The sequence below is a fragment of the Eptatretus burgeri genome, chromosome 13 (assembly GCF_056783735.1).
Source record: "Eptatretus burgeri isolate ZD-2024b chromosome 13, Ebu_testis_v1, whole genome shotgun sequence".
NCBI classification, from domain to species: domain Eukaryota; kingdom Metazoa; phylum Chordata; class Myxini; order Myxiniformes; family Myxinidae; genus Eptatretus; species Eptatretus burgeri.
Genome location: NC_140973.1, coordinates 28981682 through 28994181, shown reverse-complemented (window position 1 = coordinate 28994181; position 12500 = coordinate 28981682). Strand labels below are relative to the sequence as shown.

Below are 12500 nucleotides of genomic sequence, written 5' to 3'. Positions count from 1 at the left end.
CACGCTATCTACCTGGCAAAGGCATGCCTGCATGCTCACACACGCAGAAACGTTTGCACCCCTCCGGTCGGCGAATACTGAATCCAATTCGTACATGCTACACAATGGGTAGCAGGGTAGGTCGTTTTAAATTCAAAATTAAACCGTTAGTCCTTAGCAGTCCCCTCAACAGGGGGGGATGTTGGGTGAGGGGAGAGAGGAGGGGAGGAAGGAGGGGAGGGATAGAGGAGGGTGCAAGAGTGAGGAGGGAGAAGGCAGAGAGAGGAGTGAGGAAGGAGGCGGTCGGAGGGGGGGGGAGAGACACACACCCACACACAGACACAGACACAACACAGGTTGGGGGAGGAGGTGGGGTTAGCAAAGAGAATGTTATGCTGAAAGACCACACACACAAACACACACTCACATTTTGAGACCTGGCATGTCTCCATTCCATCTCCTGATACCCACCCATGTGTGGAGATAGCAGTCATTAACAGCAATTGATATGAATGCAGATACACACTTGTACACACATACATAAACACATACAAAGGTGGGTACTTTGAGACCTGGGAGCTGGGAGAGTTCTCTTCTACCTTCTGAAACCCGCATATGGAGATGTCACACACGCACACGCACACGCGCACGCACACACGCACGCACACACGCACGCACACACACACACACACTTGTTGATAATTCATGCTCATTGAAGGTGTCAGTTCCCAGCGATTTTGGGCTAAACAACGCAGAAATCAATAAAATGACCCACTCCTTGTCGCTCCCCCTCCCCCCTCTCTACTCCTCCATCCTATCTCCCTCCTTCCTCCTCTCTCAACTCTCCCCTCTCCTCCCCCTCTCCTTCCCCCTCCCCTTCACCTTCCTCCTCCACACCTCCCCCTCTGCTAAGGGGACTGTTAAGGAATGACAGTTTCGTTTTGAATTGAAAATGGCTTCTCCAAAGTGCAGCATGTACGAATCATATTTGGAGTGAGTTGACCGGGGGGAGGGGGGGCGGATGCAAAGGTCGACGCATGTGTGAGGATGCATACACACAGGCCTTTGCCAGGTAGATAGCATTGTTTTTAAATACTCCCACCCGGTTTTATATCGACCTTGCAGGTAAAAAGAAAATGTTGCTATTTGGGCTCGTTTTATCGCCATTTCCTTCCCCTCCCCTCATACTGCCTTCTCTTCCTCTCCCCTCGTACCACTTTCCCTTCCCCTCCCCTGGCACCACCTTCCCTTCCCCTCCCACTGCATTCCCTTCCCTTCATGCTGCCTTCCCTTCCTATCATGCGGCCTTCCTTCCCCTTCCCTCACACTGCCATCCCCCTCCCTTCATGCTTACCTCCACCCAACCCCCTCTCCTCTCCAACCCCCATGGACCCCCAAACCCAACCCTCTGGGTGGTCTCTTCATGTTGTATTAACGTGCTGTTTTAACATACCCCATTTTGTTCAATCCAACACTACCACTGCCGCTTCTCCACAAGTCCCCCTTCCAAGTGCAAGCCCAGAACCCCCTCTCCTCATGCTAATCTCTTCCCAAACACCCCCTCCCCACTTCCTCTACCCCACCCCCACTTCACTCCCCCACCCTCCTCTCTTACATCCCCCTCCTTCCAGAGTACATACACATCCCTTCTGGAGTGCATAGTGACATTTGGTGAGGTATCGCTCTCCCCACCCCCCATTCCTGACTCCTCCCCCTTTCTTACCTCCTCCTTGCTCTCCTCTCCTCACTGACCCATCCTTCCTCCCTCCCTCCTCCCCTCCTCTTCTCCTCCTCCCTTATATCTCTTCCCCCCTCCCTCCTATCTCTCTCTCCCTCACCTTTCTCTCCCTCCTCTCCCTCCACTCCCCCCTCTCTCCCTCTTTCTCCCCTCCGCTCTTGCTCCATCCCTCCTAAATAATCCTGTTTGTGAAGCGATGGGTTGTATTTGCTAATATTTACATTTATACAGTATAAACTCCCATGCTATTCCAGTCAAATAAAGTTGCATAAAGCCACCAAGAAAAGCTACGCAAGGTAAGCCCTTTACTGTTTCAAACCCTGGCTGGGTTCCTCTCCAGCTGTAGACATTCACAAGTAGCACATACATGAGAATCCCAATGCTACACGACCCCCCCCCCCCCAGCTGTCAGATGGGTTTCATCACTTGTTGGCGAGTGTATGTACAGTATATCCAATCATCTCACTAAATTCCTGTACAGTATGTACAATATTTCTTGATTTTTGTAATTTATCTACCTGTACATCTGAAACCCCATTCGCTTTAGCGATAGATGCCTGACACTGTCATTTGCTTACCCCACTTAGTTATTACCACCCCCAGATCCTTCTGTTTAACAAACTCTAAGATTGTCCATTGCATCATGTAATCCCTATTTTCATTATTCTTACCAATCCCCAGCACCTTACATATCTTCGTTAACCTGCATCTGCCAATCGTTTGCCCAATCCATTTACGTATACAGACTTTCCTGACTCTGATCACCACCCTGTCTGCTTTCTGTCTCACCTCCAAGCTTTGTGTCATCTGCAAATTTGAAAATCTGACTCTTTGCCGCATTGCTCAAATCATTGATGTAAATTATGTATAAAAACGGTCCTTGCAGTGAGCCAATGATGTACCCCATGACGCATAACCTCCCAGTCAGACATCCTTCAATTCACACTCTTTGCTTCCTATCACAAATTCTTTCACCTGATTGATTGCTTCATTCACTGGCCATCTCAATCATTCATTGTGCATCGTCCGTCATCGAGTTATCGACCCTTCAATTGCAGATCCGCAAGCAGCTTGGTGTGTCAAAAGGTCATCCAATATCTCTCTCTCTCTCTCTCTCTCTCTCTCTCTCTCTCTCTCTCTCTCTCTCTCTCTCTCTCTCTCTCTCTCTCTCTCTCTCTCTCTCTCTCTCACTCACACACACAATATTAAGTTATTCATTCATTCTTCAGCTGAGATGAATTATAGGTATGTACACTCGCCTCGAAGCTGTGTAGCCTTGGTTTGAATCCTGACCCAGATATAAACTGTCATCATTGATGTTTCATAGGTTGGGTGATTCAGCAATAGGTGCACCATCTTCTGGATAGACATTAAGTTTGGGTCCCATCTGCTGGTATTAGTGGGTGGATGTTACAGGTCCCACAGTGTCCTTCACGAAGCGTCGGTGAACTATCGTCGGCACCATGGGCAAATTCCAAATTCCTTCCCCAACTACTTTGTTGAACATCAGGCTAGGCCACCTGGTTCGTAAAGGACTTCAGCCAAGTACACTCCCTCACTACCCCTCCCCACCCCATCTCCCTACAGCCAACTTAACAAGTGGGAATAATAGTGGCCGTTTTAAAAACAAGCTCAAATGAGCTAAGATCCTCGTCCTCTTAATGATGACGTCATTGTGATGTATCAGGTTTGCCATAAATTATCTGTGCTAATGCCCGGCTTGATCCCTCAAACAAAATTCAATCAGCTTGCCTAGTTTTGGAGATAATGGTGTCGGCGATTTCCATTAGCGGAGATATTTTGACGTCATAACTTTTTTTTTCTAGGAAGAATTTCCAAAATCGGAGATGGTTACTGCCTGCGCGTGGGCTTTCTGCATATTCATTGCAAGTTTCATGAAGATCCAATGAAAACTCTCGGTTGTGAAACAAAAAATAGGAATGACGTCATAAAATTTGATATGACGTCATGGTGATGTATGTATCATATGTGCGGTAATTTATCTCTGCTAATGCCCTGTTCGATTCCCGCAAACAGAATTCAAAAAGCTTGCCTCGTTTCGGAGATAATGTTTTAGTCGATTTCCATTAGCGGAGATATTTTGACGTCATAACTTTTTTTTCTTGGAGGAATTTTCAAAATCGGAGATGGTTACTGTCTGCGCAGGGTATTTTTACATATACAGTACATGCCAATTTTCAGGAAGTTTCGATAAAAATTGTAGGCTGTGAAACAAACTAGTCCACAAGAAGATGAAGAACAACAACATGAGTAAGATTTAGAGATCCCCTACGAGGATCTAAAAACATTAAAAAAAAAGATTCATTTATTCGTATTTGGGGTGAGGTGGGTGAACTCAAATGTCGGGTGAGGAACGAACAAACACAAGACTGTACATTCACCTTTCGATGAAATCTGACACAGGTATACAATCATTGATCCATACGTCACCAACCTACCAGTCTTGCCAGTATGCATGTCCTGTGGAAATGTTTGCTGCTGTTGCTGCAACGCGTTTTTTGCACAACAACTAATGTGCGTAGTTATATTTCGTTCATTAGAATCCACATTGAAATGGTTCAGTGGTTTAAAACACCCATAGTTAGGATCATGGATCCTCTACTTCCATAAAGGAAAAAACTCCTGGACTGGAGCATTCACTCACACTCAGTAAGCAAACACCTGCACACACCCATGATAGCACCTGCATTTCAATGAGATGACGGCATTGCTCTCTCAATTTTGAGTCATGCAAAATAAACATCTGTTAACATGATGATATATAACCTTGTAAAACAGCGCATTGTTCCACTAAATTGCCCATCAATTAATTTGGTTCATCTTCGAGTGAAAACAATATTTATCAAAATGTGATTTTTTTTTGTTTTTTTTTGTTAACGATTTCTTCAACATCTGTTTTCTCACAGTTAAGTAGTAAAAGTGTCAACAAGACAATATTTCCCTTCGATTTTCACAATGCATGATATCATTACAACCATTTATTTAAACATTTACACCTGCGTTGGAATTGATCTCGTGATTATCATTGTATCTGCATTATGAACAAACTTTTCTGTTTGTTCCCTCGCATTATATTTCTGTTTGTTGTTACTCATAAATAATAATTATATTTTTCACCAATTATAATGCACACCGTTTCATCCGTTTCCCATCACCATTAAGGTTAGGTGCAGCGGTCGTTCACAATAGGATCAGGACAGTGAAATTGCAAGCAGGTATAGGCATGATATACTGACCAAATGGACGACTCTTTAAACGACACCAATATGGAATGTTTAACATCTGTAAGGAAGTGCTACCATTTGGCAGAGACAGCAGTCCCTCTGTGAAAACTCCACCGACAGAGCACCATGACGGCAACTTGTCGTCGGATCTTTTTCAGTCGTGAATCGATCCGTGCAGAAGGGAGCCCCAGCTTGCTCACAATATTTTGCCAGAACAGACAAAGGTTTCTGTTAAAAATGTGACTAATAACTGGAAAGCATCTCAAAATGCAAAACCCATTAATCGGCGTAAGCTTTGTACTCGAACGAAACTTGACGAAAACGGCAGTTTAAAATATATTGTACATTTTATTCATTTGTGTTCTCCGTATTCTCATAAACGTTTGTTGAAGATCTGATGACAAAAGCTCGATTGGTAAAAAATGTTATGGCCTGGACAAACGCACACGCACACACTCGCACGCACACGCACACTTGCAAAATCCCATCAAAACCCAGGGGACGGCCAATAAAAATTTAGCACAATGAAAACACTCATTCAAGAACATAAAACACACTCAAGAACAAAAATATCTATCTGTAGCAATTGTATACTTATCATCATACGAGTTCTTCGAAACAGCATTGATGAAGAGTTTCTCAATTGTAACAATCTTAATATAGCTTTTGGAAGAGAAACACAACTACATGAGGTATTGCAGGCCACTACAATTATATAAATAAAACCTTGTGTGGTTCTTCTTTTGTATGCAGCACAAAGCTGTGGAGTTGCATAAATGGCTGAGGGCACAGCTGTGACGCTGATGTACATGCCCTCTGTAGGTTAGGGCAAGAATTTGGAATAAGCTCACCAATTCGTCGTAAACTACACAGAGGGACCTTTAAATGTCCACAACATAATGCTAGCACCCCAGCAGACAGGACACCCAGTTTAACGTCCATCCGAGAGATGGCACACTCATCGATGAATCACCCTGCCTGTGAAACACGGGGATGATAGTTTGTAGCTGGGTCGGGATTCAAACCTCGGCTCGACAGCTGAGAGACAAGCGAGTGTGTGTACCTCTCGGCCATCCTGCCAGGACGCTATGTGGTAACACAAGATAATTCTGCCAAGCAATGGATTTCAGTTTGACAGGCAAGTTGCATCGTCTTTGACAGGTAATTTGCAAATGTTGGATATATGGAGCTCAGCTATATCTGCCCCAAGTAAAGGCTTTGGCAGTCGATTGTCTCGGATATTGGTAAGGACATGCTCTGCTTCGCACAACTGTCATTGTGTTGGCTTTATTGGCAATCAAGTCAGTCTGCTTTGCATCTTAACTGTATTCACGTGATGCTAACAGCATGTGGAACTCTGTCGATTTGTGAGCTGTTGGACTGGAAGTGGACCACCTGCTTCACGAAGTCTTCTCACCTCCTCCTTCTATCCTCATATCCCTCCCATTGCCGCATTTTCATCCTCCATGGAGAACTAGCAACCCAGCTGCCTAAGTGTGAATCTGCATCGTTGTGTAACTGGATTTGTCATGGACAGTTTGAACACATTTCTTTCGAAATATCAGGACGTGTCCAGCTAACACCTGCCCACGCTGGCATTCAGTGAACGCTCTGCTCTTCTTTAAATGTTAATAGCATGGGAAGCTATTTTATATCACCTCAATATTTCTTTATCCAACGAAATTCCTTAATAGAAGGACTGTTGTATGTCAAAAATATTAAATAATAATTATTCTTGCTTTTAAAATGAAGTTAATCGTCACATCAATAGCATCATCTAAAATCAATGAAACAAACCTCTCTTTTTAAGGTTAATAAACTTGAGAATCACCACTTCATTTTGGTATCTCCTCTTAGATTCTTGTGTTATGATTGGAGGACCAAGTGCAAGTACATAATTAGTCCAAATTGTATTCCAAAATGGGAGGGTAGAGCAGATCTGATCAGACCGGATCCTGAACCATGCTCTATACAAAGTGTTCGTCGATGGTGCCGAAGCGGTTTCTATGGCTCAGGTTACGATCGTGGACGCACGCCACTCTGACACAGCCTAAAAGCATCAAAGCATTTTCCTTGGATTTCACAATTAAAGCCAGTAATCCAGATAAATGTTGCACTGTAAAGGCAAGAAAGTTTCATTTACAACTCTGGTAAGTACAGCCTGCATGTGAATTATGGGACTCAATATTTTGCCACTGTGTCTCAAAGAAAGGGGAAAAAAATGAACAAAGCTTTCAACATATTAATGCACGTTATCTATTATACTGACAGTTTTTACAGCCATTTTTCCCTGCTGTGCAGGGGTTAGGCTTTTTCTTGAGGCAATGTTTTATGGCCGGATGTCCTTCCTGACGCCAACCCTGGTCGCCTCTTACGACACACAGGGATATGGTACACCTATTCTAACCGGGGCATACACCGGGACCAGTACACTGGTACTCACTTCGCCGACCTCAGATGGATGACAGGCTGAGTCAACCCCCTGGTGTTAATTCAGCAGCTAACGGGGCTTGAACTCAGGACCCTGGGATCCCAAGCCGCCACCCTAACCACTAAGCCAACACCAGGCTCCACGTTATCTATTAAATGCATGAAAAATCCTGCATTATTGTATCGTGATCCGTTTATATTGTTACGGCTGTGGAAATTCACAGGACACCATAAAGGATGTCCCCAAAATCAGTTATATCGCTAAGTCCGTGTTCAGTTAGATTTCCCCACCTTTGTTTAATGGGATTATTCGTGTGGACAGGGCTGTGAATCTTCAGGTAGCCATTTTCTTTGCTATTGTTATTTTGGACCAACCACCAACCACAATGCCAGCCACAACAACCACAACCAACTTCTCCACAACCGCCGACATCTCCACGAACACCAAAGGGGAACAACAACAACTCGCGCTCCGATTTCTCTGGTAAACAAGATTGACGGTTGGGAAACAACTCCCGCCCCGATTTTTCTGGTAAACAAGATTGACGGTTGGAACTCAACTCCCGCCCCGATTTCTCTGGTAAACAAGATTGACGGTTGGGAAACAACTCCCGCCCCGATTTTTCTGGTAAACAAGATTGACGGTTGGGAAACAACTCCCGCCCCGATTTTTCTGGTAAACAAGATTGACGGTTGGAACTCAACTCCCGCCCCCCGATTTCTCTGGTAAACAAGATTGACGATTGGGAAACAACAACTAATGCAGCCGATCTCTGTTGGAATGTCCCCCCCCCCACCCCGCGTGCTGCGAAGAGAGGGGCGGGGCGCCGGGGGAATAAAAGTGCACGCAGAGCGCCAAGTGGTGAGTCGGTCGGGTGGAAGAGAGTGTCTGTCGGGGTTCGGAGAAACCAAGGAGCTGCGTGGAGGTCTGGGCTCTTGTCAGAGTCTGGAGCTTGGAGCAGTCAGTCGGGGGAGGTCCGAGCGTCGCGAAGGAGATGCGGGCTGGAGGCACAACCCTGCCTGCCGTTTCGCGCAAGCCTGCGCGTTTGTGTGGCGAGAGCCGGAGAGAGCTCGCCTGCCACGGGGAAGGTGCGTGAAGCGCGAATAGCTGCCGTGGGGACGGGATGTCGCGACTCACCCCATCAAGGCACCATGAGGGTGCAGGTAACCTGCACGGTCTCGTGGGACTCGTTCGGTCTGCCAAGTCCCGCGCCATAAAGGCCTACGGGCCCAGCCTGACCCCCTTGTCTATGAGGGTGGTCTTTTCTTTGTGTGAATGATGTGGCGCCGAGTCCCGACAAGTAGAACTGTTAAGTGCCTGTGAATAATAACAATAGTCGGTTGTAGTGCTTTGTCCTTGCTCGTATTTTGTACCCGTCCCGCGCATTGCTTGTTTACCTGTAATGACTGCATGATTGTTTGTATGTGTGTAGAAATAAATGTGCTTCTTTGAATGTGTACCCCGTTCGTCGTATCATTTTCCCCCATTGAAGTGCCATATTGTTTTTCGGAATGCGAGTTGGTTTTTGAATACCGATAATAGAATCGGGTCTGGCGATAATACCCGCTCGGTTATCCCAGAACGGAACGAACCACTTAAGCGGTTCGTGTCCAAACAGACCTTCGCCGAGGTACGGTCCCTCGGTAGGTTACCCGCGCGAATACTTAGGTATATCGATATTCCGGGATTGACCCTGTCGCGCGCGGGTAGAATACGGACTGGGCCGTGGTGTGCGTTGAAAGCACACCCATGACTGGTTCTCGGCGTTGTTCCGGGAGGTCGTGACTGAATTGCTCGTTCGGTGGGTGAAACGACCGCTATGACCGCTATTAGAGAAACGCGGTCGTTCGCACGCCGGGCGGGCGTAGATTCGTAACAATATATTCTTGTTTCTTACGAATCGATCAATTTTGGTTTGCAAAAATTGGATGTCATTTTTGGTTGATTATTACCGACACTAGATTATAGATCATGTAGCTTTCCGTTTCCATGTAGCCTCGCCCACCTAGCCCCCCCCCCCACAGCCAACTCTGTTCGTGAGAAGGCCGAATGCCTCAATTCTGTGTTTGATTCCAATTCTTGTCTCCAACCCCCCTCTTTCTTTCTTTCTCTAAACCCACACTTCCCAGTCATACTCAACTGCTCCTGGAATCTGTGTCTTTTGCAACTGAGAAGGTGGGGAAGTTTCTGTGAACCCTCAACTCTGACTCTGCTACTGGACCAGACAACATCAGCTTACATGTCCTGAACACCTGCTCTGCTGCTCTCTCTGCCATTTTCACCTTATCTTTTCCCAGAGGTCATCTTTCATCTGCTTGGAAATCAGACAATATTACTGCATTCTATAAAAGGTGCACAAAGACATCCCCTTAACTACAGACCTATTAGCTTACTTCCAAATATCAGCAAGATTATAGAATCCAAAATCGCAGTTGATATGAAATCCTTCCTTTTCTCCAACAGCCTCATCTCTGATCACCAACTTCAGACCTGATCACTCCACCTTGGACATGCTGCTTCGACTCACCAACAATGCATGGAAGTCCTCAATGTCAGCCATGAGATCAGGGCCGTCTCTTTGGACATGTTAATTAGATAAAGCTCCTTTTGTCCTGTTACATCCTGATCCATTGAGTGTACTCGCTCTTACATGAGCCTTGACTGTAGACAAAAAAATGTTTTAGCTCCTGGCTAAAGCACACGTTTGTTTTTCACTGCCTGATTCTTGGACCGTCATCCTCAATGTTTATGGTCCATGTGTCTCTCTCTGTCTCTCTCTCTCTCTCTGTCTCTCTCTGTCTCTCTGTCTCTCTCTCTCTCGGCTCCACAAGACTTAACCCAAAATGTTTGGTTCTCTTCACTCTGCGGGACTGAACTGTTAACTCCACTCCACTCTCTATCTGTCTGTCTCCCCCACCCATCAGCCTTACTTACCTCATGACCATGCATAGCTGCACCTCATTGGCTCACTGCTCAGCTTCTCATAGCTTCCAGCCGTTTCTCGGGTTTTGAATGGGTTCACAAAACTCCCATCGCCAGCGTAACCCTCACATTACGCAAGGCCCCAAGGTCTTTCTTTCACCTTCATCGAGGTGGAAACATGTTGGCTTGTGAGCTGCAAATGATTTACAAGAGCAAATACAGACATATTATGAATGGAAACGATTGAAAGGAATAATAGGTGAGAATGATGGGAGAGATGTTGGCACATTACAGAAGGGAGGGGGCCACTTTTATCAGCTTCCGAACACGCTTGGACACGTCCATTCGGTTTACACGTAAACTACACACTTATGTTAGATGTTTATAAATGAAGTAATAAGTCAATTTTAGTCCTGTTACATCCTTATGGTCATCCCCACAACTATATATCCATACATCACATTATTATTGTGTGGCCATTGGCAACTCAGGGGTGGGCCGTTACGATGTTTGTTTCTTCCCCTCCACTGCCAAACTCTGGAACTCTTTACCTTCTCATGTCTTCCCAAACACTGATGACCTTCCCCTTTTCAAAAAGCAGATTTTTTACTTCCTCAAAAACCCTGAGACTATTCTCTCATTCTTTACTTTTCTATCAATGCATTTCTTTTATTTAAGGCTTGGCCTCAATGAGGACTATTTAGTCCATGACTGAAGCGTTCAACATAAAAAATACATATATATATATATATATATATATATATATATATATATATATATATATATATATATATATATATATGTCAAAAACATGCAGAGTGTAACAAGCACTCCCCTGATCTCCATTGGACAACATCCTACACCAAAGTGTCACCTCCAATCTGGAGGCCTTGGCCCAGCAACTCTTTCAAACAGACAAAGATTACATGGTCAACATCATTTGACCATCAAACTGAGTTGCCTATCCAGATTTCAGGCTTGTTTGCCCTCATCAGGATGGCATACCAATAAACATCTAACCAATGATGACCACATTCGTTGTTTATATATCAGAAGCACCACCTGACTGTTTTGGGGAGCATCACCACGGATTATGTCTCGCATGGTAAAACCGCATAATCCACAAAGAACAACCGTCCGACAGACCGAACAAAGACAGACTCTGACTGAAAATTGGTTAAGGTTAATAGTTTGTAGTGTTTTATTAATTGTGTGTGGAAATTAAATAAATGAAAAATGGAGACACCTGGAGTTTAGTTGCATGGCATACATTGAGCCGAGCGGATCTGAAAACACCATTACACACAAAAGAACAGGGAACACCTGGTCTCACATCAAAAGAAGAATTAGTCACAATAGCTAGAGCCCAATAACAGAGCACCCACCTCAAATAAGCTTGCATGGCAAGCTTCCCTCATATGACGTATGTTGTGTTCAAGAGGAAGACACTGTCCAAAGGCAAGTTTCCAGCTGGCATCATTGTTCCTGTGCAGCAGAAGGGGTGGATAGATGAGGGACTTGTATTGGTGACTATCTTTTTACATGCATCATTTTCGACATGAACATCCAATGCAGGCATAATTAATCAACCAAGCGTGTTCCTGACATGCTGACGCAATGCTAGGAAATGCTGAACTTTCACCATTACTCCCGTCGCTACATTGGCTCAGCATTTTGTTGACTGGGAGACTGCCAGCGTTCATCAGGAGTATGAGAAAGGTCGACCTTCCGAAAATCTATAGCTGGATCATCAAGGTGTGGGAGGAGATACCGTCGGACATCATCAAGTGAGCATTTCTGAAATGCTGCATCTCCAACAACATGGGCGACACAGAGGACAGCATCATTTGTGAGGAGGAGGCTGCAAACGACGGTAATAGCAACGTGGACTTGTTCTTCCCTGATTCGGACAAGAAGTTACGTGCCATCTTCAACGAGGAAAGCATTGATGAGGATTTCCTCTGGTTTAGCTGAAAAGCTTCATCAAACCCAAACGGCCCCTTTTCAGGGCCACAAATCCACAACAAGTATATATGATACTGGTATGATTCCCCTTCCTTCCTTTTTCTAGGAACAAAAATATCCTTTTTATAATATTAAAAAATAAGAAAGAAAAATAAAAACTTCTTGGTATTCTCTCCTCTCTCTTCAACTTCTTGGTAATGGAAATAAGACTGTTAGACGA

The 12500-nt window shown here is 45.0% G+C and overlaps 1 long non-coding RNA gene and 1 pseudogene across 1 annotated transcript; one reads left to right on the top strand and one right to left on the bottom strand.

The window, feature by feature from the left end:
• Positions 1–8262: 8262 nt before the first annotated feature.
• On the top strand, positions 8263–10995 carry LOC147014143 (uncharacterized). Its single transcript, XR_015050426.1, has 3 exons — positions 8263–8481; positions 9523–9744; positions 9857–10995. It is a non-coding gene; the product is annotated as an uncharacterized LOC147014143 (long non-coding RNA).
• A 666-nt stretch (positions 10996–11661) lies between these two features.
• The window catches only part of LOC147014142 (uncharacterized), a 17760-nt pseudogene continuing 16921 nt past the window's right edge, over positions 11662–12500 (bottom strand).